The 22,340-nt window shown below is 45.6% G+C and overlaps 1 long non-coding RNA gene and 1 pseudogene across 1 annotated transcript in view; both read right to left on the reverse strand.

Annotated features, from left to right (window-relative positions):
• Nucleotides 1-799: 799 nt before the first annotated feature.
• On the reverse strand, nucleotides 800-1,608 carry LOC138848606 (cyclin-dependent kinases regulatory subunit 2 pseudogene; annotated as a pseudogene).
• An 18,421-nt stretch (nucleotides 1,609-20,029) lies between these two features.
• The window catches only part of LOC149128082 (uncharacterized), an 89,253-nt gene continuing 86,942 nt past the window's right edge, over nucleotides 20,030-22,340 (reverse strand). Inside the window, exon 4 of the long non-coding RNA XR_016230329.1 lies at nucleotides 20,030-21,380. This is a non-coding gene — a long non-coding RNA (uncharacterized LOC149128082). The remainder of the gene's footprint in view (nucleotides 21,381-22,340) is intronic.

Consider the following 22,340-nt stretch of genomic DNA (forward strand, 5'->3'; position numbering starts at 1 on the left):
CTAGAGTCTATGCAATAGTGTGGAGTTGAGATTGACATAAAACATCTAGTCAACTAGTCAACTGCAAATTCCTGTATTTCAATTTAAAGCATACTCTAATTATCAATAGTACATTCCAAGTACCAAGGACAATAAAAATGACAAAAATATAAAATAGCTGCAAATATATTAGCTAAGATCAATTTTAAAATCTTGGATACAGTTACAGAGAGGGAGATACAGAGAGAGATCTTCCATCTGCAGTTCACTACCAAAATGGCTGCAATGGACAGTGCTGGGCCAGGCTGACGCCAGGAGCTAGGACCTTTACCCAAGTCTCCCATATGGATAGCAGAGGCCCAAACATTTGGGCCATCTTCTGCTACTTTTCCCAGGCCATTAGCAGAGAATCAGAAGAGAAGCAACTGGGACACGAACCAGCACCCTTATAGGATGCTGGTGTCGCAGGTGGCAGCTTTACTCACCATGCCACAACACCAGGCCCTACAATAACTTTTAAAAAATGATATGGAGGGGCCGGTGCTGTGGCTCACTTAGGTTAATCCTCCACCTGTGGCTCTGGCATCCCATATGGGCACCAGGTTCTAGTCCCCGCTGCTCCTCTTTCAGTCCAGATCTCTGCTGTGGCCTGGGAAGGCAGTGGACGATGGCCCAAGTGCTTGGGCCCCTGCATCCGCATGGGAGACCAGGAAGAAGCACCAGCCGTAGCGGCCATTTGGGGAGTGAACCAACAGAAGGAAGACCTTTCTCTCTGTCTCTCTCTGTCTACTGCCTATAACTCTACCTGTCAAATAAAAAAAGATATGAAAAAAAGACAAAAATCATGATTTTTAATATTTTTAAAATGTAACATACAAGCTTTATTTAACAAAAGCAACAGAGAAAATCAAACAGGCACTTGCATCTAGAGAAAAACTGACTGGAGGAAATTTTCTCTTCAACCCTCTACAGTAACCTACTCACTGTTGCACTCAACCGAGCTCTGCTGCTGTGGAGAATACAGCTCACACCCGGGTGTGGACGAGTGACTTGCACATTTCTCAAGTATTCACTGACTGCTACCTTCTATACACAAATGCATTAAATTTGAAAAAGGATTGGTGATCTCCAGACACACTTCATTTTTGTCCATCTTTTGGAAGAGGTCGTCTCAGGAGAAGGACGTGCGGCTCCGGCTCCTGAATCAGGCAGGAAATGACCCTAGACTGCGGGACACAGGTCTCCCCCCTCCTCCTCAGATGGCAGGTGGGTTCTGGGTATCTCTTTGGAGGGTTCCTTGGATAACACGACATGCCCATCCTCGTAGTGCTCATCCAAGCACTTGTCCGAGTCTTAAGCCTGCTTGTGAGCCATCCTGCTGGTGCGCGGTGGACAGGGAGAAAACCAGAGCATGAAGAGTGGGTACAGCAACTGTACATCCACGTCCGACCAAGGCAACGACTCGCCTGAGACCTAAACTGTATGATCCTTATAAAAGGCAACTTTATTAAAGAAAAGATTTATTTATTTAAAAGGCAGAATGGAAGGAGGGGAAGAGCTTCCATCCACTGGCTCACTTCCCAAATGGGTGCAATAGCCAGGTCTGTCTGAGTCAAACCAAAGCCAGGACCCAGGAGCTCGATCCTGGTCTCCCGCCTGAATAGCAGGGACCCCAGCTTGGGTCATCCTCTGCTGCTCTCCCCACCGGGCACATCAGCAGGGAGCTAGATTGAAGCAGAGCAGCTAGGACTCGAACCAGCACTCTGACATGGGAGGCTGATGTCGCAAGCAGCAGTTTAACCCACTGTGCCACCACTTTCTTTATTTGTTCAATTGATGAGGCAAATAGCTGATTAATTATTTAGAATTTTAATATAAAATGGGGATTTTAATTTGTTTCCTAAATTTGTAGCAGTCAAATTCATTCCCGTTTGATGTCTGCATGTTCACAAATGGAGAATATATGATAATGTATCACATATATGCTGGTTCTGCTCCTAATGGATATGCATGACTCTTTAAAATCATTCTTCCTGGAAGTTCTGTGTGAAAGAGTGGTTCTTCTGTCTCAAACCACTTAACAAGAATTAACAAGAACGGTAAGAATGCCAAGGGTGATATTTGTAACAAGTGTCGGGTCCATGGGAACACCTACTAGGGTCCTCATAAAATGTAGAAAGGGAAAGAGTAGAACTGGGTTGTGGTCCACTATCCGACCATATTTGAACATGTTTTATTTGGAACACAAATGGCTTTCCCTGGCCTCCTCTTTCAACATATGAAAAATTAGAACAAAAGATTTTTTTCTTTCCAGCAAATTGAATTTCTGGAAATACATCAGTTAAATTCCCAATTGTTGGAATACTGCTGGCCCCAGTTAAAACATAATACTCATGGTGTGCAGTTTTCGTCCACATCAGGAAACAATGGGTAATGAAAACCAATGTCAAAGGGAAAAAGAAACGTAAGAAAAAAGTTCCATCCAGATGAAGCCAAATAATCTGGTCTTTGGTCAGAGTCATTTAGGGTCAGTGGCCTTCCCACACACCTTTCTTCCCATTCCCTTTTGCAGGGCATCACTCCTCAGGGGGCCAGGAAGTGAGGAGTCTGGGTGGAAAGCATAGAAAAAGGAGACCCCTCCACATTCATGCTGAGGAAACTACAAGGAGGCTACTACTGCTGCTGATCTTCTGCCTAACAAGAGAAGTCTTACTTCCCAGGGCTCTTCCTTAGAAAAGAAATGAGGAAGAAAGGAAGGGAGAAAGGGAGGTGTCCCTCCACTCTTCATGGAGGAGCGACACTAAACCCTGCCTAGGCTTCCTATCCAAGTCACGGCACCATTATGTCACTCCCCCTCTTCGCGGAGGAACGACACAGGACCCTGCACTGTTCTTTTGTCTGCTCGGCCCTCCCCGGGTTTGCTGCTGGTTCTTCCCGGGTTGGCTACCGACCCTTCCACCTCCATGGAAGGGCGGTTCCCCCTGCCACTTTCCCAACTTCCGCGGGGGAGCGGCACACCGCCGGCCAGCTCTCTCGGGGGCTGCACAGGTGTTCCTTCAGATAGATGTTCCTGGTGCATGTTTTTTTTTTTTTTTAATCTTTTTTTTTTTTTTTTTTTTTTTTAATGAGGATTTTTATTTATTTTTTTGACAGGCAGAGTGGACAGTGAGAGAGAGAGACAGAGAGAGAAAGGTCTTCCTTTGCCGTTGGTTCACCCTCCAATGGCCGCCGCTGCAGCCGGCGCACTGCACTGATCCGATGGCAGGAGCCAGGAGCCAGGTGCTTTTCCTGGTCTCCCATGGGGTGCAGGGCCCAAGCACCTGGGCCGTCCTCCACTGCACTCCCTGGCCATAGCAGAGAGCTGGCCTGGAAGAGGGGCAACCGGGATAGAATCCGGCGCCCCGACCGGGACTAGAACCCGGTGTGCCGGCTCCGCAAGGTGGAGGATTAGCCTATTGAGCCACGGCGCCGGCCGTTTTTTTTTTTTATCTTTTATTTAATGAATATAAATTTCCAAAGTACGACTCATGGGTTACAATGGCTTCCCCCCCCATACCGTCCCTCCCACCCACAACCCTCCCCTTTCCCACTCCCTCTCCCCTTCCATTCACATCAAGATTCATTTTCGATTATCTTAATATACAGAAGATCAGCTTAGTATAACTTAAGTAAGGATTTCAACAGTTTGCTCCCACACAGAAACATAAAGTGAAAAATAATAGATGATTTTTTTTAAATGATGATGAAATCAGATCAGACCTATTGTCATGTTTAATCCCAGTGAGAGTCAAGTTGGGAATTGATAATTTCTTTTTTTTTTTTTTTTTTTTTACAGAAGATCAGTTTAGTGTACATTAAGTAAAGATTTCAATCGTTTGCACCCCCATAGAAACACAAAGTGAAATATACTGTTTGAGTACTCGTTATAGCATTAAGCCTCAGTGTACAGCACATTAAGGACAGAGATCCTACATGAGGAGTAAGTGCACAGTGACTCCTGTTGTTGACTTTACAAATTGACACTCCTGTTTATGGCATCAGTAATCTCCCTATGCACCAGTCATGAGTTTCCAAGGCTATGGAAGCCCCTTGAGTTCTCCGACTCTTATCTTGTTTAGACACGGTCATAGTCAAAGTGGAGGTTCTCTCCTCCCTTCAGAGAAAGGCACCTCCCTCTTTGAAGACCTGTTCTTTCCACTGGGATCTCACTCACAGAGATCTTTTTGCCAGAGTGTCTTGGCTTTCCATGCCTGAAATACTCTCATGGGCTTTTCAGCCAGATCCGAGTGCCTTTAGGGCTGATTCTGAGGCCAGAGTGCGATTTAGGACATCCGCCATTCTATGAGTCTGCTGAGTATCTCACTTCCCATGTTGGATCACTCTCCCCTTTATTTATTCTATCGGTTAGTGTTAGCAGATACTAGACTTGTTTATGTGCTCCCTTTGACTCTTAGTCCTTTCATTATGATCAATTGTGAACTGAAATTGATCACTTGGAATAGTGAGATGGCATTGGCACATGCCACCTTGATGGGATTGAATTGGAATCCCCTGGTATGTTTCCAACTCTACCAATTGGGGCAAGTCAGCCCGAGCATGCCCCAAATTATACATCTCTTCCCTCTCTTATTCCCACTTTTATGTTTAACAGGGATCACATTTCAGTTAATTTTCAACACTTAAGAATAACTGTGTGATAATTACAGAATCAAACCAGTCATATTAAGTAGAACAGACAAAAAAAATACTATGAGGGATAATATATTAAGTTGTCCATTAGCAGTCAGGGCTATGCTGATCAAGTCACCATTTCCCATAGTGTCCATTTCACTTCAGGAGGTTTCCTTTTTGGTGTTCAGTCAGTTGTCACCGATCAGGGAGAACATATGGTATTTGTCCCTTTGGGACTGGCTTACTTCACTCAGCATGATGTGTTCCAGATTCCTCCATTTTGTTGCAAATGACTGGATTTCGTTGTTTCTTACCGCGGTATAGTATTCTAAAGAATACATATCCCATAATTTCTTTATCCAGTTTACCATTGATGGGCATTTAGGTTGGTTCCAGGTCTTGGCTATTGTGAATTGTGCTGCAATAAACATTAGGGTGCAGACCGCTTTTTTCTTTATCAATTTAAACTCCTTTGGGTAAATTCCAAGGAGTGGGATGGCTGGGTCGAACGGTAGGGTTATATTCAGGTTTCTGAGGAATCTCCAGACTGATTTCCATAGTGGCTTGACCAGTTTGCATTCCCACCAACAGTGGGTTAGTGTCCCTTTTTCCCCACATCCTCGCCAGCATCTGTTGTTGGTAGATTTCTGTATGTGAGCCATTCTAACCGGGGTGAGGTGAAACCTCATTGTGCTTTTGATTTGCATTTCCCTGATTGCTAGTGACCTTGAACATTTTTTCATGTGCCTGTTGGCCATTTGGATTTCCTCTTTTGAAAAATGTCTATTGAAGTCCTTGGCCCATCTCTTAAGTGGGTTGTTGGTTTTGTTTTTGTGGAGTTTCTTGATCTCTTTGTAGATTCTGGTTATTAACCCTTTATCTGTTGCATAGTTTGCAAATATTTTTTCCCATTCTGTCGGTTGTCTCTTCACTCTCCTGACTGTTTCTTTTGCAGTACAGAAACTTCTCAATTTGATGCAATCCCAATAGTTGATTTTGGCTTTGACTGTCTGTGCCTCCCGGGTCTTTTCCAGAAATTCTTTGCCTGTGCCAATATCTTGAAGGGTTTCTCCAATGTTCTCTAATAACTTAATGGTGTCAGGATGTAGATTTAGTTCTTTAATCCACGTTGAGTGGATTTTTGTGTAAGGTGTAAGGTAGGGGTCTTGCTTCATGCTTCTGCACGTGGAAATCCAGTTTTCCCAGCACTATTTATTGAATAGACTGTCCTTGCTCCAGGAATTAGTTTTAGATCCTTGATCAAATATAAGTTGGCTGTAGATGTTTGGGTTGATTTCTGGTGTTTCAATTCTGTTCCATTGGTCTATCCATCTGTTTCTGTACCAGTACCATGCTGTTTTGATTACAACTGCCCTGTAGTATGTCCTGAAGTCTGGTATTGTGATGCCTCCGGCTTTGTTTTTGTTGTACAAGATTGCTTTAGCTATTCGAGGTCTCTTGTGCCTCCATATGAATTTCAGCATCATTTTTTCTAGATCTGAGAAGAATGTCTTTGGTATCTTGATTGGGATTGCATTGAATCTATAAATTGCTTTTGGGAGAATGGACATTTTGATGATGTTGATTCTTCCAATCCATGAGCATGGAAGATTTTTCCATTTTTTGGTATCCTCTTCTATTTCTTTCTTTAAGGTTTTGTAATTTTCATCGTAGAGATCTTTAACGTCCTTGGTTAAGTTTATTCCAAGGTATTTGATTGTTTTTGTAGCTATTGTGAATGGCATTGATCTTAGAAGTTCTTTCTCAGTCATGGCATTGCTTGTGTATACAAAGGCTGTTGATTTTTGTGCATTGATTTTATATCCTGCCACTTTGCCAAACTCCTCTATGAGTTCCAATAGTCTCTTAGTAGAGTTCTTTGGATCCTCTAAGTACAGAATCATATCGTCTGCAAAGAGGGACAGTTTGACTTCTTCCTTCTTGATTTGTATTCCTTTGATTTCTTTTTCTTGTCTGATGGCTCTGGCTAAAACTTCCAGAACTATGTTAAATAGCAGTGGTGAGAGTGGGCATCCCTGCCTGGTGCCAGATTTCAGTGGAAATGCTTCCAACTTTTCCCCATTCAATAGGATGCTGGCTGTGGGTTTTTTATAAATTGCTTTGATTATATTGAGGAATGTTCCTTCTATACCCAATTTGCTTAGAGTTTTCATCATGAAAGGGTGTTGAATTTTATCAAATGCTTTCTCTGCATCAATTGAGATAACCATATGGTTTTTCTTCTGCAGTCTGTTAATGTGGTGAATCACATTGATTGATTTGTGAATGTTGAACCATCCCTGCATACCAGGGATGAATCCCACTTGGTCTGGGTGGATGATTTTCCTGATGTGTTGTTGTATTCTATTGGCCAGAATTTTATTGAGGATTTTTGCATCTATGTTCATCAGGGATATTGGTCTGTAATTTTCTTTCAGTGCTGCATCTTTCTCTGGCTTAGGGATTAAGGTGATGCTGGCTTCATAGAAAGAATTTGGGAGGATTCCCTCTTTTTCGATTGTTCTGAATAGTTTGAGAAGAAATGGGATTAGTTCTTCTTTAAATGTCTGGTAGAATTCAGCAGTGAATCCATCTGGTCCTGGGCTTTTCTTTGTTGGGAGGGCCTTTATTACTGTTTCAATTTCTGTTTCAGTTATGGGTCTATTTAGGTTTTCGATGTCTTCATGGTTCAATTTTGGTAGATTGCATGTGTCCAGGAATCTATCCATTTCTGATAGGTTTTCCTGTTTGCTGGCATACAGGTCCTTGTAGTAATTTCTGATGATTCTTTTTATTTCTGTGGTGTCTGTTGTTACGTTTCCTTTTTCATCTCTGATTTTATTGATTTGGGTCTTTTCTCTTCTTTTTTTAGTTAGTTGGGCCAATGGGGTGTCAATTTTGTTTATTTTTTCAAAAAACCAGCTTCTCGCTTGGCTGATTTTTTGTAATGTTTTTTTGGATTCAATCCTGTTAATTTCTTCTCTGGTTTTAATTATTTCTCTTCTCCTACTAGATTTGGGTTTGGTTTGCTGCAGTTTTTCTAGGTCCTTGAGGTGCGCTGAAAGCTCATTTATTTGGTACCTTTCCAATTTCTTGATATAGGCACCTATTGCTATAAATTTGCCTCTCAATACTGCTTTTGCTGTATCCCATAAGTTTTGATATGTTGTGTTGTTGTCTTCATTTACTTCCAGAAAGTTTTTGATTTCTCTTTTGATTTCTTGAATGACCCAGTGTTCATTCAGGAGCATGTTGTTCAGTCTCCATGTGTTTGCATACTTTCTGGGGTTTCCTGAGTTGCTAATTTCCAGCTTCATCCCGCTGTGGTCTGAGAAGCTGCATGGTATGATTCTAATTCTTTGAAATTTGCTGAGACTTGCTTTATGGCCTAGTATGTGATCAATCCTAGAGAAGGTTCCATGCGCTGCTGAGAAGAATGTGAAGTCTGTAGATGTAGGGTTGAAAGTTCTGTAGATATCTGTTAGATCCATTTGGGCAATAGTGTCAATTAAATCTGCTGTTTCCTTGTTGATCTTCTGTCCGGATGATCTGTCTATTTCTGAGAGTGGAGTATTGAAGTCCCCCAGTACTATTGTATTGGAATCTAAATCTCCCTTTAAGTCCCTTAACATATCTTTTAAATAGACCGGTACCCTGTAATTAGGTGCATATACATTTATAATAGTTACATCTTCCTGTTGAATTGAACCCTTAATCATTATATAGTGTCCCTCTTTGTCTCTCTTAACAGTTTTTGTATTAAAGTTTATTTCGTCTGATATTAATATGGCTACACCTGCTTTTTTTTGGTTTCTGTTGGCATGGAATATCTTTTTCCAACCTTTCACTTTCAGTCTGCATGCCTCTTTGTTAGAGAGATGTGTTTCTTGTAGGTAACAAATAGTTGGGTTGTGTTCTGTGAGCCAGTCAGCCAAACGGTGTCTTTTAACTGAAGAATTCAGACCATTAATGTTCAATGTGACTATTGATACGTAGTGACTTTGCCCTGCCATTTTCCCGGAAATATTTTCTAGTATATGCTTTGAGCTTCCCATGCTCTTTTACTGGTAGGTGTTCTTCCTTTCCCTTCTTTCATATTGATGGCCGTGTTTCTGTGTTTCTGAGTGTAGCACATCTTTAAGTATCTTTTGCAGGGCCGGACGAGTGGCCACAAAGTCTTTCAATTTCTGTTGCTATGAAAGGTCTTTATTTCACCTTCATTCACAAATGAGAGCTTGGCAGGATATAATATTCTGGGCTGGCAATTTTTCTCTCTTAGCACCTGTGCTATGTCTCGCCATTCCCTCCTAGCTTGTAGGGTTTCTGATGAGAAGTCAGCTGTGAGTCTGATTGGAGATCCTCTGAGAGTAATCTGACGATTCTCTCTTGCACATTTTAGGATCTTTTCTTTATGTTTCACTGTGGTAAGTTTAATTACCACGTGTCGTGGTGAGGATCTCTTTTGGTCATGTTTATTGGGGGTTCTATGAGCTTCCTGTACTAGGATATCTCTGTCCTTCTCCAAACCTGGAAAGTTCTCTGCTAGTATCTCACTAAAAAGGCCTTCCAATCCTTTCTCTCTCTCCATGCCTTCAGGAACTCCTAGAACACGAATGTTGGTTTTTTTAATAGTATCCTGTAGATTCCCAACAATATTTTTTAGGTTTCTAATTTCCTCTTCTTTTCTTTGGTTTGACTGTATGTTTTCCTGTGCTCTATCTTCTAAGTCCGATATTCTCTCTTCTGCTTCACCCATTCTGTTTTTAAGGCTTTCTAATGTGTTTGTCATTTGATCTATTGAGCTCTTCATTTCATTTTGATTTCTCTTCACTATTACACTTTCCTGTTCTACTAGTTTCTGAGTTTCATTTTGACTCTTCCTTAAAATTTCATTTTCACGAGAGAGATTTTCAATCTTGTCCATTAAGGATTTCTGTAGTTCAAGGATTTGCTTTTGAAAACTTCTAAATGTTGTTATCATAAATTTTTTGAAATCCGTATCTTGCATTTCTTCTATCTCATCTTCTTGCGTCACTGTGCGTTTTTTTTTTCTTTTTTTTTTTTATACTGTGTCCGTGTTAAGTGGACTGCCTGCTGTTGGAGGAGCCTTGGAGGCCTGAGATGGGTGCGGCCTGAGAGCTCTGCCTGGTTCTTCCTGGTTAAGGGTGTGCAAAGGTGACACCCTCAGGTTATGCGGGGTAAATCTCTCTCTTTTTATTTATTTATTTATTTTATTTATTCAGGGGGTAAGTAACACCGCAGGGCAGGGCTGTGCAGAATTGATGGTATTTAGCTTCCAGTCTTTGGCTCCTCTGGACTCCCACTGGGTTGCCTAGGCTACTGAATTGTAGTGACTCAGTTCCTTAACTCTCCCCCATTGATATGTAAATCCAGAGAGGAGGCCTGTTCTTTGTCTCTTGGGAATTCTTCAAGCCTTGCAGCCTTGTAACCTTTGCAAGGTTAGGGGGAAGAGAAACCCCGAAGCTTTTTTTTTTCCTTCTTTCTGGTAGTGAGTTTGCTGCACTTTCCGGCCCCCCTCTAGATTCTGACCCCCGTTTCCCCACCAATGTCTCGGGTTATTGAGCTCACCTCCCCTTCCAGCGCCGATGTGTGGACTCGGAGCCCTGAGCGTCCTAAGTCTCCCCGCTGTTGTCTGTGTGGCATGCACTCCCCTTGGAGCACTGTCGCGCAGACCCTGGGGCTTCTGCGGCTCGGTCCCACGACTTGGCTTCCGCACGGTGGGCGACCTTGTTCTCCCAGTAGGTCCTCCGATTCACGGCTGCTCCATCCAGAAGGGTTTCCCCTGCAATTTTTTTTTGGTTCTATTTTCTGCGGCTACCGTAACTCCCCTTTTATTAAACTAAATTTTCCCGGACTATCGGTGCGCGCCCTCACTATTCCGCCATCTTGGCTCCGCCCCCCCGGTGCATGTTGTCTCTCTCCTCCTTTATAGTCCTCTTCCACCAATCCCAACTCTGCTACCCACACGCCGAGTACACCGCTCTCCTCCAATCAGGAGCAGGATCAGCTCCTGCAGGTCATCACTCAAGTTGGCGAGAGGCAGCTGCGTAGAAGTTGTTACTCCCTTCTCAGCGCCATATTGTGGGAGAGCAGATGCATAGAATAAGTCTTAATTCCAGTAACTTAGGCTAGTCTCAGTTGCTTCCCACAGGGAGGAAAATAGGGAGGAGGGGAGAGAGGGAGGGGAAGAAGTAGAAAGAGCATCTCAACCTGATGCCAACTTCCTGAAGCCCTCCTGCTGTCCTCTGCATTTGCCCTGCCCCAGTAGACAACTCCCTCAGATTCACCCGGAGGAGGCAGTGCAAGGCTAAAAGTGACTCAGCACTTTGGGAAATGAGCACTGGGTCAGACTACATTCTCCCACAGGAGCCGCCTCACTGAAGCACAGCATTATCCGAAATCACTCCCAGGGCAGGCACGGGGCAGACTCGAGTCTCCTTGGCTTGAAAGCACCTTGAGAGAATAACTGTTTATGGAAATGAATGGTCACAGCCACTGGGGTCTCCAAACTGGACCATGGTTCACAAAGCAGACATTATTATTCCAAAGCCCGCGTTCTGTAGAGGAAGCAGAACTTCTACTTCTCCAACCGGTTGCGGAGCTTCTCAGTCGTTTACCTCTGCGCTTCAGTTGCCAAGGGTGGTGCATTTTCTAGGCTGCCTGGGCCCCAGGGAAAGAAGTCCAGGCTCCAGGTTGCCACCTGGTTTCCCGAGGTGCCAACGTTCATGGAGTAGAGAGGCTGTCTGGGATCTGAGCTCTGCGCCCCGTAGAGAGGCAGGCCTTGGGAAGCACAGCCCTGCTGGTTTCAGCTCTACAGTTCCATCTGATGAACCTGTGACCAGGCCTGGCCAAACCAACTGGCAACTGGGGAGGGTCCGGTGTTGACTTTTTTTTTTTTTTTTTTTTTTGGTAAAGATTTAGTTACTTATTTGAAAGACAGAGTTAGAGAGACAGAGAGAGAGAGAGAAACTTCCATTTGCTGGTTCACTCCCCAAATGGTTGCAATGACCAGGCTGGGCAGGGCCAAAGCCACAAGCCCAGAGCTTCTTCCAGGTCTCCCATGTGGGTGCAGGGGCCCAAGCACTTGGGCCATCCTTGGCTGCTTTCCCAGGTGCATAGCAGGGAGCCGGATTGAAAATGGAGCAACTGGGACACGAACAAGCGCCCATTCAGGATGCCGGCATCACAGGTCATGGCTTAATCCACTATGCCACAGCACCAGTCTCCAACGTGGACCCTTAAACCCTTGTTGGAAGCCTAAGCCCAAAGCTCCCACTTAGGTGAGTTCCCTATTTCAGAAAGGAGTTTGAGAGGAGTTTTTTGTTTGGTTGGTTGGTTTATTTTTGCCTTCTGCTTTAGCCCTGGGTACTGTCCTCAGAGACCAGGTCTTGTCCCTTGCATGCCCTAGGTTGCTGAGCTGGGCGGGCAGGTACTTTCTGGCATGTAGCAGGCATTTAGGTGCTCTTTTTGTGACACTATTTGTAGGTAAATACAGGTATCTTATTCAAACAGGAAATGTACATTTTTCACATTCTTCAGCCAGAGCTAAAGAGGATGCCAGAGAAGCAGGAGTGCAGACGAGGAATCTGGCGAGTGAGCTTTCTCCTGGGCCTTGGGTTACTCCTCGCCTGGTAAGGGCTCTGAAAGGACTGCAGTGCATCAGGGTTCTTATGCGATGGAACAGATCCGGTTTCAAAGAGTCCAGGTTGCAGAGAATGAATCAAGGGGGAAAGAGGGGAACCCAGAGCGTGGGCTCCAGAAAGCGGAGCACTGTGACAGGGACTGCTGCCAGTGACAGGTGAGACGGGGAAGGGACACAGGCGGGCAGGCCGGGAGAGCTTGTTCGCTTTAAGAAGGGAGATTTCTGGCCTGGTCCCGTGCTACTGGGGAGGGTCCTGACGTGGGGGAAGCAGAAGAGAAAGGAATAACGGAGACAGCAGGGACTCAACAGAGTTTAGATCCAGAGCAGCAGAGGAGGCTTTGGGCAGGAGAGAATACAGCTTTTCCTTTGAAAATAGAGGAAAGAGGGGCCGGCACTGTGGTGTAGCAGGTAAAGCCGCGGCTTGCAGTGCCAGCATCCAATATGGGTGCCGGTTCAAGTCCTGGCTGCTCCACTTCTGATCCAGCTCTCTGCTATGGCCTAGGAAAGCAGTAGAAGATGGCCCAAGTCCTTGGGCCCCTGCACCTGTGTGGGAGACACAGAGGAAGCTCCTGGATCCTGGCTTTGGATCAGCGCAGTTCCGGCTGTTGCAGCCAATTAGGGAGTGAACCAATGGATGGAAGACCTCTCTGTCTCTACCTCTCCTTCTCTCTCTGCGGAACTCTGACTTTCAAATAAATAAATAAATCTTTAAGAAAGAAAAAGAGAGAAAGGGAGGAAGGGAGGAAGGAAGGAAGAAAGAAAGAAAATAGAGGGAAGAGGGGCTCAATATTTTGGTGCAGCAGGTTAAGACCCTCCCTGCCCTGCTTCAAGTCCTGGCTGCTCCATTTCCAATCCAGCTCCCTGCTAATACACCTGGGAAAGCAGCAGAAGATATACCGGGGCCCCTGCCACCTATCAGGCTCCTGGCTTCAGCATGGCCCAGCTCCAGCAGTTGTGGCCATTTGGGGAATGAACCAGCAGACGGGAGATTTCTCTCTGTGTGTGTGTCTCTCCCTTTCTCTATGTATCTCTGCCTTTCACATAAATAAATAAATCCTTTAAAAAGAAAGAAAATAGAGGGAATGGCTGGAAAATGAGTGTGGCTGTGGGAGACCCTGCAGTTCTGAGGGCAGGAGTTGAAGCAGTTCATGAAACAGAAGCTGCTATGGGCTGAATGTCCTGCCACCCCCGCCCATGTGCCTAAGTTGAAACTTCATTTCACAACCTGATGATCTTTGGAGGTGGGACCTTTGGGAGGTGCTCAGGCTTTGGTGAGATCATAGAGTGGTGCCCAGTGATGGCACTGGGGCTCTTAGAAGGAGAGGAAGACTCCAGAGCCCTCTCCTACCCTGCCATGTGAGGACTCAGCCCGGGAGAGAGCCCTTGCCCGGAAACGGGCCTTTGATCTTGGACTTCTCAGCATCCAGAAAAGGGGAAATCAATATCTGTCATTTAAGCCACCCAGTCTACGGCATTTTGTGACAGTAGCTGTGAGACTAAGAAGGCCTTGTCACCTGTAGAGACAATGTGATGGTTGGGAGGGGGCAGACGTGAAGGTCTAGGGTGGCAACTGGGCGAAAGCAGGCAGGAGGACAAGACGCTGATGGGGGCTGTGATGGGATCGCCACACTGAGGACCCAGCTGAGGACAGAGGCCCAGATTGTTCAGAAGCCAGGCTTCACGAGCGTGAACTCCTCTGGCCACTGCCAGGAAGCCTTGCCTGGGAAGGAAGAAGGAAAATGGTTGGGTTGATACAAGTTTGCAAGACTCTCACAGCAAAGGGAAGGGGACAAACAGGTAGAGGCTGCTGGGGAGAAAGTGACAGAAGATACACACATGTACAGCCATGCACATGGATGTAACTGTGTGAATTATACCTGTATGAATGTACATTATGTGTGTGATCATTCAGAGATGTGTAAATTTTCAGACAAGATTATTTTCAAAGGCTTCTAGAGGACCAGTTTGTTTTTTGGAAAGAACTAGAGATAGGTATGGCACTTAGAAGGCTGATGTAATAGTCCAGGTCAAAATCACCAAATATACAGAATGCAAGCTGCAGCTTCGCACCTGTATCCACCACTGTTTTTTTTTTTTTTTAAAGATTTATTTATTTATTTGAAAGTCAGAGTTACACAAAGAAGGAGAGGCAGAGTGAGACGGGTCTTCCATCTGCTAGTTCACTCCCCAGATGGCCTCAATGGCCAGAGCTGGGCTGATCCATAGCCAGGAGTCAGGAGCTTCCTCTGGGTCTCCCATGCGGGTGCAGGGGCCTGAGGACTTGGGCCATCTTCCACTGCTCTCCCAGGCCACAGCAGAGAGCTAGGTCAGAAGTGGAGCAGCCAGGACTCAAACCGGCGCCCATATGGGATGCCGGCTCTGCAGACAGCGGCTTTACCTGCTATGCCGCAGCACCAGCCCCACCCATCATTATTAATGGATAACCACACTCTCTTTCTGAACTCAAAATCTTTCTCCACAGGGGGTTCAAGTAGTCATCACCAATGACTGGGAATTGCCCCATGCTATGGAAACCGTGTTCAGTTCTGGTCCAGAGGAAAGAGAAGCCTGGGCAAACAGAGGGGGTGAAACGATAGCAACACGGAGCCTACTGTGGAGGAAGAAAAAGAAGACCCCAGAGCCAGCCTCAGTTCACGGGTCCTGAGAACCCTGGGAGAAGCACGAGCAGCGCCGGGAACTACTCCAGGACTCAGAGTTGCTCTGGGGCACACGGGCAAGGCCAGTGTCTCTGGAGCTCCAGAGCGCAGCTGGACTGTCCCTCGGAGTCCCTGGGGGAAGCCTCCAGCTAGCTGGCCTTGACTGGCTTCTGGAAGCACAGGAGGCAAACCACAGATCTCATGACTCAGCGATCTTCCCCGTGGGGACAGATGAGTGTTTCTCTCCTGGCCTGGTGGGAACCCGGGGGAGGCCACAGTTAATTCCCTTTAGTCACTCTGGGTCACAGTGTCCTAAAAGCTGGGCCAGCCCAAGGCTAGTAGGAAACAAAAGCAACCTTGGGCCCATCTCTGAGAACCGCCCTCACTTGTCAGAATTCCTTTGCTCTTGGTGAGCAGCTTCAGGCGGCAGGAAGCCTGTTTCCTTCCTCTCTGCTGGAACTCCGCGGTTTTTGGCCTTTGTTTTTGTCAGTCATCGATCTCTGATGGTACCATATGGGCAACAGGATGACAGTGACAGAGGCTGAGGCATCCCACTAAACCCAGTGGTGCTAACAGATCAGACATTCATAGGAGGAGTTAGCAGTGTTAATCCCTGACTCGTCACCATAACTTCCTCTAGACTGTTATTAATGTGAATAAGTTGTCTGTCTGCATGTCACCCTGGGCTCCAGCTGTTTGGGATGTTTCATGTTGTTACAGAATGAAACCAGTTCAGTGTGAGAGACTCAGGTCTGGGTTTTGCAGTTTGTCTCTTTGGTTCGTGATTGCTTGTTGTTTCTCCTTATGCTTTTATCAGAAAGACAAAGACCTGGAGATGGAGGGAAACCTCTCCAAGTTCAATGTTCTTAAAGGGAGTAGGATTTAACTGAAATATACAGATCTATAAAACCATAGCTCATTCAAAGGATTGACCAAGAAACTGAGAGAGAGATTTGTGCCAGCAGGGCAGAAGGAGAGAAGGCGTGAGAGACAAACAGCCTCGCGTGGGCAGGTGGAGGTGGGACTTGAATTCCTAGGAGTTGCGCATCTGGCAGGTTTGAAGTCTGTGAGTAACACCTGGTGTGAGTTACCCACTGCCCTGGCATTTCCTCAGGCCTAAACTGCATAGGCATCAAGCCTGCCACACTTTTTTTTTGGTGTCCTACCCTAATTAGTAGAAGATTAAGTCCTTCTGATTAAGTGGCAGAATCCCTTGAGGTATAGTCTCTTAGGGCTAGGACCTGACAGGTAACAGCATCCATGGGACTTCAGCTAGCAGTGGGGATTTTGTGATGGATTTAAAAACAAGTCAGCTTTCAAGATCTATGGAAAAGGTACCACAGCTGTAGGCCACATTCAAACAGGGTTTCAATGGCTACTCCTGAGGTGCCCAATTCTGCTTCCTCACAGTTTGCTAAAAGGGTCTCTCCTCAGGGGACAGGCATTTATGGAGCACCTACTGATGAACAGGAAAGATTTGTGGACTGAGACAAGCTGACTACAGGGAGTTCACAGGCTGGTTAGGGAGACAGCATAAACCTACCTTGGGGAGCAGGTACCTCTGAACTGATCCACAATTACTTAAGAACATGCAAGACTAGCTAGAAGGAAATCTGTGAAGTCCAGAGTAAAAAAAAAAAATTCTAAGGACATGACCTATGAACTGACTCTAAAAGCGAAACAATGGATTGTTTTAGCTTTGAAAATAGCTTTACAGTTTTAAATTACGAAAGTAATAAATGTTATGTGGGTGCTGTGGCACAGCAGGTTAAGCCACCGCTTATGGGGTGCCTGCATCCTTTATCAGAGTGCCTGGGATGGAGTCCCACCTCCACTTCTGATCCAGCTTCCTGCTAATGTGCATCCCGGGAAGCAGCAGCTGATGGCCCAAGTACTTGGGTTCCTGCCACCCACATGGGAGTCCTGGAAGTTCCTGGCTCCGGGCTTCAGCCTGGCCCAGTCCTGCTTGTTGTGAGAATTTGGGGAGTAAACTAGTGAACAGAAGATCTCTTTGTCTCTTTTTCTCCCTCTCTCATTGTCACTGTACTTTCCAAATAAATAAATAAATAGAACTTTTTAAAAACAGTTTATTATAGAAAATTAGGAAGTGTGGTTTATAAAACAACATCTAATTCCTATTTCCTACCAGGGAAAAGAAACTGCTGGGGCATCACCCTGCACTCCAGGGCCCTTTTTTTTCTGTCCCCACCCCACCCCACCCCCCACCTCTCTTTCCCTCTCTATAGTCTGATTTACTTCACATCCATAAATTGTCCTCTTGAGAGTTCTCCTGCCGATGCAAGTTTTAAGACACTGGCTACACACCTGGGCCAGGTGAACCTCGGGATTCTGCTCCCCTTCTGCCTAACCTCCAGAGGCTCCTTCCTCAGCCAGGCCTTTCAGGACACTCTCAGCTCAGGCTGCTGGAACTGAACACCGTGCACCAGAGAGCTCAGCAGCAGCAGAAACGTATTTCTCACAGTTCTAGAGGCTGGCAAGTCCAAGGTCAAGAGGGATCGGTGTCTGCTAAGGGCCTGTGTCTTGCTGTAACTTCCCATGGTGGAAGGGGCAAAGAGCTCCCGTGGGCCTCTTTCATGAGGATTCTACTCGCATGACCTCATCATCTCCCCCAAAGCCCCAGCTCCTGATAACACCACCTCGGGGTTAGGGTTACCACTTTTAGGGAGGGCCCAGACATTCAGCCTGTACACTTGGGTCTCCCATCACCCCTGTAACAGCCTGTCTCTAAGATACCATGAGAACTTTCTAACTGCCAACATCTTGCCACCACACTTTGTCCCCAGTTCAACACGTGTCTCCATTCGCACTCTGTAAGCTGAGTCTGTCTGGCTGCATTGGCCTGGGAATCACAGCAACCCAGTGCCTTACCTTGAACCTGGCCCCACTTGAGTAACACAGGCTAGGCCCCTCTAAGTCACAGCCAGGTATTTCACTCCAGGGGATTTTTAAAAATCTGATTCATGTTCATTTCATTTAAAAGATAGAGAGACACAGAAACAGAGAGAGATCTTCCGTATGCAGGTTCACTCCTCATATGCCTGACTCATGCCGTATTCTTCCTCTCTTGCTCCAGACCTTGTTACCCCTCCTGTTTATTCTTCCAGCTGAGGCTGTCTGTCCTGCCAATGCCTCCATGAGTATCCTAATGTCCTTTCTCCTGATGATCCTAAGGCTGCAACCTGCAAGGTGCCAGCACTGTGGCCCCTGGAGTCCTCAAGTTTGCTAGGGACTCCAGGGGACACTACTCACATCCCTGCAACTCAGCTATTTCATTAAAGCAGCTTATTTGGATCTGTCATCTTCCATGGGCTCAGAGAAGCGTTTTTCAACTGGGCAAGGGCCTCATCAGGCCCCAACCCATCCTTCTCATTCCTGGTCCTCCATAGAGGCACCCTAGACAACTCACTCACACAGATGGACATCTGAGAGCTATTTGCCTTGCTGGCTCCTTAGACATGCTGAGAAATACTCTAGTCCTATTTGTGGAACTATTCTAGACTCAAACAAGGAATCCTACTACATGCCCTGTGAGACCTGAGACTCTGCCAGCTTCCATAAAATCTTTGTTGTTTCAGGCTAAATAAACTCAGGTCTCTGCAGCTATCATGGTTGCACAATTAGTTTGTTCATCACGTATTTCCTTGTGACAACTCTTCTGTTCTTTCTGAAAATTGGTGTTAACATTTTTACTGGACTGGGTCAGCATTACGGGGCAGCAGATTAAGCCTCCACATGTGATGCCGGCATCCCATTCTGGAGCACTAGTCCAGACCCAGCTAATCTGACTTGATTCCTGCTAATGCCCCCAGGAAGGCAGAAGAAGATGGCCCAAGTACTAGGACCCCTACAACCCATGTGAGAGACCCGAATGGAGTTCAGCTTGCCCATACCTGGCTGTTGTGACCATCTGGGAGGTGAACTAGGGGATGGAAGGTATCTCTCTCTCTCTCTCTCTCTCTCTGTCAATCTGTCTCTTCCTTTATCTCTGTTGCTCTGCCTTGCAAATAAGCTTTAAAAAAGTATTGTGCTAAAGCCAGCGCCATGGCTCACTAGGCTAATCCTCCGCCTTGTGGCGCCGGCACACCGGGTTCTAGTCCCGGTCGGGGTGCCGGATTCTGTCCCGGTTGCCCCTCTTCCAGGTCAGCTCTCTGCTGTGGCCAGGGAGTGCAGTGGAGGATGGCCCAAGTACTTGGGCCCTGCACCCCATGGGAGACCAGGAGAAGCACCTGGCTCCTGCCATCAGATCAGCACGGTGCGCCGGCCGCAGCGCGCCAGCCGCGGCGGCCATTGGAGGGTGAACCAACAGCAAAGGAAGACCTTTCTCTTTGTCTTTCTCTCTCACTGTCCACTCTGCCTGTCAAAACATTTAAAAAACAATTATTGTGCTAAAAATATTTCTTAAAGGAGTATTTTTTTATTATTAGAACATAAAGAATGGAAAATCAAGATAGTTCCCTTCTTTCTCAATCAGTAAGAATACAGGGATAATATAATTTGAATAATTTCACAATATCAGTGTTTCACATTTCTGTCTTGATGCATTCTTGATATAAGGATCATAGGTTTCACTACTTTGTAACAATGCCTGATATTCAGTAGGCACTCAAATACCAGTTGGTTCTTTTCTTTTAAAGAGGTTTGAGGTAATTATTTGTACCTTAAATCTAAGAAGAAGGGACAGATGATGGTGCAGCATCCCATAGGCTCTAGTTTAAGTCTCAGTTGTCCCCCTTCTAATCCAGCTCCTTGCTAATGCACATGGGAAAGCAGCAGCAGATGGCCCATGTGCTTAGACCCCTTCTCACTCGTGTGAGATACCCGGATGGAGTTCCTGCCTCCTGGCATCAGCCTGGCCCAGCCTTGGCTGCTGCAGCCATTTGGGTAATGAACCTGCAAATGAAAGATCTCTCTCTCTCTCTGGCTTTCTATATAACTCTGCTTTTCTAAAAAAAAAAAATAAACAAAAGAAAACAATCAAAATGACAATGGAAAAATAAGACAAAAAGTAAAACAGGACAGAAAATATTTCCAGAAAAAATATCCATAGAAGAAATTTTAGTTTAGCATTTTGGTGATAGTATAAAAGATCCTCCAAGAAATCTCCCAGTTTACAGATATTATTTCAAATGCATATATTGAATATATAATTCACCCATTTAGCAAATACCTGTTAAGTATCTGCTGTGTATCACACAGGCTTCGGAACAGATAGAAACTTTCCCTGCCCTCCACAAACTTTCAGCTGGGGGTAGAGAGTCAGAGGCTAAACTAGATCATTTCAGAATATAACTAGCATGAAGAAAATGAACCAAGTGATTGGGGAGTGAAAAATGGTTCCTTCAGATGAAATGGTCAAGGAGATAACAGTTGGTTGAAGCTGAACTAAGCATGAACCACGCACAGACTCAGGAAAAGTGCTCCCAGGATGAACCGCATATGGAATCCACTTACTAACACAACAATGGCGTCCCTAGAGTTGTGCAGTACAACAGCTTGGAGTATGTCAGGCACATGGAAGTCAACTCACTTGTGTAATCAATCTACTTTGCTTAAGCAATTTGTACATTTGCAGATATCCACTTAGTCCAGTTGGATACAGTGACAATCAAATTAACCATGTGGTAATTCAGACCAGTCAAGAAAATGACCCTCAGCAAATAGCAGGCTGCAGTTGACTGTAGTTTGTGTCTGTGTTTTCCACTTCTGGAGACATGGGGACAAGTCTAGAAATTGACATACTTTAAGGGGGGAAAGCTTGAGATTATTTTTGGAACCAATCCATTGTCTACTCCTAATGGCAAGAAAAGGAAACATGAGTAATTGCCATCCAAGTCTAGAGCTGCTTTTCATGGTGAAAAATCCATCTTTTTGGGAATGATTCTATGTAGAATTTTGATAATAGCTTTTATAATTACAGACTGTATACTATTAAGGGCATGCTACTCAAGTAACCATTTAACTCCATGGCATTAGGATATCCCAGTAATGACAGGTTAATGGATTCCATGCTTAATAAAAATAAAAGAGACCATTAGAGTTCTAGTAAAATCAGCAGTGTAACTCTTTGCAGGCCACGGAGTGCTAGTTAAACTGGCCTCAAAAGCAAAGCTGTAGAGAACCTTTAAGATTCCAAACTGGTTTAGTGGGTTTCTCAGAAGGTTCAAAGGAAGTTTTCCCATAAATTTAGAATTGAAGTAAGGGAGACGTAATTGAGGTCATATGTTGACCTCCGGTCACTCCGGAAGTGGGACACCCAGAACCTGGCCCCCCACTCCCTGGAATACTCAGTGAATCCTACCTCCTCCCTGAACTGTACTCAGCAGTGTATGAATCCAAAGCTGAGGGGGACGTTCCAGTCACTCCTCCCCACGTGCTCTGGTAGGTAAAACCTGGAAGGAGTCCAAAAGCAGGAGGAGTTGTAAGAACACAGGGCAGGATGGGGCAGAAGTAGTGCCCCTTAGGACAGCTGCAAATAGAAACTCAAAAGCAAGCCTGTTTGGCAGGTGGGGGATATTCATGGGCTTCTCGCCATAGAAAGCAGGATAAAGGTGTTCAGCCATCAGTGCCTCGGGGAGCAGGGTTATTCTGGGATATCCATTTCAAAATCGGTAGAAAGATGGGTCAGGGCTCAGGACATAAATGATAGGGTCGTAGGAGCAGTAGGCTGCAGATAGCCAGAGCACAACTTTCAACTTCACTGTGCATGGGAACCTCCTGGAACCTTGTAAAAAATGTAGATTCTGACTCAATTGTTCTTGAGTTCTGCTTCCCCCACCCAGCCCCAAGTTCTTGGTTAATGTCCATGCACCACACTTTGAATGTCAAGGAGCATGGTCTCTGGCCTTTGTTCTCCCAAGGTTCATTGTCTCCAGAGCAATGAGGAAGCCTGGTCCTCTGGAGGCTGGACAATACCACCGCCACTGTCCAGTACCTGCTGGACGAATAGAGCAGCCACAGGCTGAGAGCAGTCAGAGCCCTCTCAGTAAGGCCTGGAAGGCACTGGGCAACTGGCTGCTAAGTGAGGCTCAGGGCAGAAGGAGCCTCAATCAATGCGCATAAGAAAATTGCTTCATTAGAAATCAAGATGGGTCATATTTGGTGAGTCAGAGGAAGATGTTCCAATCTCTGTCCCTTTTTAATATCTCAATAAAGGATCTCTCATCACCCTCAATGTAGTAAGGGCTTTGAGTGAGTGAGGTCCCTTTGCAGAGTGGAACTCATAGAACATTGAACAGACATCAGGGCTGGCACTGTGGCACAGCCAGTTAAAGCCCTGGACTGCAGCGCTGGATTCCATGTGGGCGCCAGTTCGATTCCTGGCTGCTCATTTCCGATCCACTTCCCTACTA

This window comes from Oryctolagus cuniculus, chromosome 2 (genome assembly GCF_051225735.1).
Source record: "Oryctolagus cuniculus isolate XC-2025 breed Fujian yellow rabbit chromosome 2, ASM5122573v1, whole genome shotgun sequence".
Taxonomy (NCBI): Eukaryota; Metazoa; Chordata; class Mammalia; order Lagomorpha; family Leporidae; genus Oryctolagus; species Oryctolagus cuniculus.